This window comes from Lolium perenne, chromosome 3 (genome assembly GCF_019359855.2).
Source record: "Lolium perenne isolate Kyuss_39 chromosome 3, Kyuss_2.0, whole genome shotgun sequence".
Lineage (NCBI taxonomy): Eukaryota > Viridiplantae > Streptophyta > Magnoliopsida > Poales > Poaceae > Lolium > Lolium perenne.
Genome location: NC_067246.2, coordinates 120,822,441 through 120,827,814, shown reverse-complemented (window position 1 = coordinate 120,827,814; position 5,374 = coordinate 120,822,441). Strand labels below are relative to the sequence as shown.

At 45.4% G+C, this 5,374-nt stretch overlaps 1 long non-coding RNA gene across 1 annotated transcript; it reads right to left on the bottom strand.

The window, feature by feature from the left end:
* Window positions 1-3,136: 3,136 nt before the first annotated feature.
* Window positions 3,137-5,171, bottom strand: LOC139838474 (uncharacterized). The gene is made up of 3 exons (XR_011755328.1): window positions 5,098-5,171; window positions 4,820-4,932; window positions 3,137-3,405 (listed from the first exon to the last, which is right to left on the bottom strand). It is a non-coding gene; the product is annotated as an uncharacterized lncRNA (long non-coding RNA).
* Between the last annotated feature and the right edge of the window lie 203 nt (window positions 5,172-5,374).

The window sequence follows — 5,374 nt, the reverse complement described above, 5'->3', positions numbered from 1 at the left end:
CTCGTCAGCTTCCTCCGTGAGAATCGGAATATCTTTGCCTGGTCTACTGATGACTTGGTAGGTGTTCCGAGGGAGCTGGCTGAGCACTCATTAAATGTCCGGAAAGATGCGAAGCCGGTAAGGCAGCCGCTGCGCCGGTTTGCTGAAGACAGTAGAAAGATCATTGGAGAAGAAGTGACAAAGTTGTTGGTTGCCAGTTTCATCGTGGAAGTACTGCACACTGAGTGGCTAGCCAATCCGGTGTTGGTCGAGAAGAAGAAAGAAGAGAACCTGGAAGCAAAAGCTCCAAAGGTGTGGCGCATGTGCATCGACTACACCAACTTGAACAAAGCTTGCCCGAAAGACCCTTTCCCTTTACCTCGGATCGATCAAGTGATTGATTCCACCGCAGGCTGTGAGCTGTTGTATTTCTTGGATGCTTATTCCAGTTTCCATCAAATCCCCCTGAAAAAGGAAGATCAAATAAAAACTGCATTCATTACCCCGCACGGGGCTTATTGCTATGTCACTATGCCTTTTGGTTTGCGCAACACTGGTGCAATGTACCAGCGCTGTATGCCAAAATGCTTGTTTGATCAAATCGGAAAGAATGTGCAAGTCTATGTGGACGATGTTGTGGTAAAAACCAAAGTAAAAGAAACCTTAATCGATGACCTCCGGCAAACGTTTGATAACTTGAGAAGATTCTGGATGAAATTCAATCCGGCAAAACGCACCTTCGGTGTTCCTGCCGGCAAGCTGCTTGGCTTTCTCGTATCAAGCCGGGGCATTGAGGTTAATCCGGTAAAAATACGGGCAATCGAAAGAATGACTATACCGTGCGATCTCAAGGACGTGCAAAAGTTCACCGGAAGCTTGGCATCGCTAAGCCGGTTCATAAGTAGGTTGGGAGAAAAAGCTCGGCCACTCTATGCTCTCATGAAGAAATCCGATACGTTCGTCTGGACCCCTTAGGCAGACGCGGCGTTTAAAGAGCTAAAAACAATGCTGGCCACAGCGCCAATACTGGCTTCACCTCTAGAAAGAGAGCCTATGCTATTATACATAGCAGCAACAAACCGGGTTGTGAGTGTAGTGGTTGTAGTTTAAAGAGAAGAGGAAGGAAAAACCATCCAGAGGCTGGTATACTACCTGAGCGAGGTGCTCTCCCTCTCAAAACAAAACTACCCTCACTTCCAGAAAATGACTTATGGCGTGTTCATGGCCACCACAAAGCTTAAGCATTACTTTGAGGAGCACCCCATGAAAGTGGTGAGCGAGGCACCCATTTCCGATATCATGTGCAACAAAGATGCTAGTGGAAGGATTGCAAAGTGGGCAATTCAGATATCACCATACGTACCGGTGTACGAAAGAAGGGATGCCATAAAATCGCAAGCTTTGGCAGATTTCCTTGTTGACTGGGCAGAAATGCAATACAAGCCGCCGGACCAAAAAATAGAATACTGGAAGATGCACTTTGACGGATCCAAACTCAAGGAGGGTCTGGGTGCCGGTGTGGTGCTTACCTCACCTAAGGGAGATCATCTCCGATATGTTCTGCAAGTACATTTCAGGGCATCAAACAATGTCGCTGAGTACGAGGCTCTGATTCACGGACTTAAGGTCGCAAAAGAAATCGGTGTGCACCGGATCATTTGCTATGGGGATTCAGATCTCGTGGTGCAACAATGTTCCGGGGATTGGGACGCAAAAGATGCAAACATGGCTTCGTACCGGTTTCACGTGCAAAAAATTGCCGGCTTCTTTGAGGGCTGTGAGTTTCACCATGTGCCACGAGCGGAAAATGAGGCCGCGGATGCTTTGTCCAAGTTGGGCTCATCTAGGCAAGAAATTCCTCCCGGAATAGCCTTGGCACACTTAAGGGTACCGTCGATCAAACCAAGCCCGGAGTCGGAATCAATTTTCGTACCAGAATCACATGTAGTACCCATGGATATTGATGAAGGAAACCCAGGGACTGTTTCGGCAAACTCGGGGACTGCTCCGGCAAGCCCGGGGACTGTTCCGGTAAGCTCGGGGACTATTGCGGCCGTACCGGAAGAAACAATGCTGGTGGATAACATGGAGATAGACGCACCGGTGTTTCTGGTTCGAGAGGCACCATCATGGGTTAAACCTATTAAGGAATTCCTGATCAACGGCACCTTGCCGGTTGACGAAAATGAGTCCAGAAGGATCCAGAGGAGATCCAAAGCATACACCATCATCAATGGTGAAGTGTACAAGAGAAGTGTTACCGGTGTCCTTCAAAGACGTGTGGAACCGGAAGAAGGAAAAGAAATGCTTGAGGAGATTCACCAGGGAGGATGTGGGCACCACGCTTCATCAAGGGCGCTGGTGGCAAAAGTGTTCCGGCACGGGTTCTATTGGCCCACTGCTTTGGAAAATGCTGAGGATTTGGTAAGAAAATGCAATGGGTGCCAGAGGTACGCCAAGCAAAATCATACCCCAGCATCCGGTTTAAAAACCATACCGTTAACTTGGCCGTTTGCTGTTTGGTGCCTTGACATGGTTGGCCCATTCAAAACTGCAAGAGGGAATATGACCCACGTCTTGGTCATGGTGGACAAATTCACCAAATGGCTAGAAGTGAAACCTATCGCAAAGTGTGATGGGCGCACAGCGGTGAAGTTTTTAAAAGATGTTATCTTGCGGTATGGATACCCGCATAGCATTATCACTGACAATGGAACCAACTTTGCTCAAGTGGAAAGAACGAATGCTTTGGTGCTTTCCGGTATCAAACCAAGACTCATCGAGGCGGTGGAAAAGTCACCGGGGTGTTGGCTCGATGACCTACCATCAGTGCTGTGGAGCATAAGAACAACTCCAAACCGGTCCACCGGATACACTCCATTCTTCATGGTTTACGGAGCAGAAGCGGTCATACCAACCGACATTATCCATGACTCACCAAGAGTGCAGCTCTATACCGAGCAAGAGGTAAAAGAGGCCAGAGAAAATGATGTGGACTTGCTAGAAGAAGCAAGAGAATTGGCATTGGCAAAAACAGCCATTTACCAGCAAAACCTCAGACGCTATCATAGCCAGAAGGTTAACCCGAGAGTATTCCTGTGGGGACCCCGGACTAGCTGTCCGAAATCCCCTGTTATGTATACAGTTCACGATCCCATGATCAGTGCGCCGTGAACACATAACCGAACTGATATCAAATTACACCATCCAATTACAAAGCGGAATAAGAAAATTACAACATGGTCACATGACCGATAATTACATAATAGCCTCGAAGGGCCTAACTAAACATCAGAGTAGCATCATCACTTCAGCAGCGCAGTACCCAAGTCATCTGCATAACCCTACAGGCAACTGACTGGGAAGACGTTCCTAGCTCGCATAGACGTCGCCAACTCCTTCTTCATCTGTCGAACTCCTTCAAGTCTGGCCAAGTAAATAGCCAGGGACAAAGCCGTGAGTACATTTGGAATTGTACTCGCAAACCATTTACAAGGTAACATATCAAGGAGAACAAGGTACCGAGGACTAACTAGGAGATCAAGAGGGAATGACCACTTATATAACAAGAATATGTTATGTAGAAGAGAAGAAGTGTTTTAGTGGAGTTAGCATCTCAACTTCATGGGTGAAGGAGATGAGAGAATATATCTAAGACATCACTACTTGACTCAATTTAGGAAGATCTTTCACGACAAAAACACTTAGGAAGGGTAGACCCAATTTTTATCAATTCCTTTTCGACCACCTCATTGTGGTCATCAACCATTTTTTTTCCAGTACTCCAACACAAAACCTGTTTCTTTCCTTTGTCAAACATTTTCACAAACAAAACACATCAGGCTAAGCAACAGCCAATCCAACCGTCCATGACCGCGGACGCGGCTATTCGAATAGATTTAACTCTGCAGAGTTTGCACACTTTCCCCACAAGATCTGATAAATCCGCCGGGATCATCCCCGGGCCATCATACAAAAGTATGTGGGTATCGGATAACCAGTCGAAGCCTTTCGCCCATTCTAATTAGCAAGAGGTCCTACCCTATGGAGTATGTACCTCCCCGGCACCGTGGCAGCTCACCTCCTTTTGAGCGTGGCTCCATCGCCAAGCCAGGAGACCCATAGTGTCTTCCGGACGGGTCAGCCCCGAAGGCCTCCCGTTATACTATTGTCCCAACCTCGACAATCCGGACTCGGGGGTATCCGTACCCTTGTATAGTTATGCGGTGCCTCATGCTAAAGAGAACGAACGTCGAGCTAAGCCCCGTGCCCATGTTGGAGTAATGTGGTTGCGCTAGTTTGTTGTCATGGGTGAGTACTTAGGCGCCAAAGTTTTCGTAATATCCCAACCACTTTCTCATTCCCATCATTTTTACCAAATCCTTTCCTTTCTCAAATTCTCACTTGGGCATAACATTATACCCAAGGTTTTAACAAAAACTTTTACAACAAGGTAAAACCTTGAGGGTTTTCCCAACCTAAAGTTTATGTGTGAACTAAGATGTATAATAGCATAATGATTGCCATCATAACATGAAGGGGTGTCAAGGTCATCCATACTCCAATTGAGCATGAATGGAGATGATCAAAAAGTAGAGCAATTTTAATGATATTATCCCAAGTGTTTACTAGAATTAGGGTGTAAAAAGGTGGTGAAATGTGATTCACACACTTAGAGCAAGTACGCAATATATCGAGAGGGGACATTACACACTTGGTGGCAAGTATGTAAAAGAATCAAGTTAAGCAAACCCAAGGAGACGCAAGAAATCAAGAGACCAAGGATAGAAAGATCTCAACCAAGAACATGGACAACAAAGAGTCAAAGTAAATGGCTTGCCTTGGCTTATTTGTCCCTGTACTTCTTCAACTCTATCAATATAAGAATCCCAACAATATAAATAAAATCCTTGTCCAATTCCACTTCTTCTTCTTCTCCGGAATTGTTCGCATCTAGCGCCGGAAAATATAAAAGGAACACAATCAATCACATTGCATCAACAAGACAACATTCAACAATCAACAACTAACCATGCAGCCAAGGTATAACATACTAAGGACTTATAGATACCACAAACAACTTCAAGAGTTTTAATTTAGAAAACCCCATTTATTCACCTAGTAGAGGTATGAGTGCATCACAACTTAGCAATTGCCTCTCTCAGTTATCACCATGGTATAAACCAAACATCCCCTGGTAGATAACATCATAAAGGGAAAAGAGCATTAGTTTGGCATCAAACACATTCACAGTACATTTTCAAACATTTTGGGAAAAGTAGAAAACAGTTTTCCTAACTTAGTTGGCTCACACAACACAACATCCAAACTAGGAAGCAAACCATATTCCACATCATTTGAAAACTTAAGCAAAACAATAGGGCTAATGTTAAGT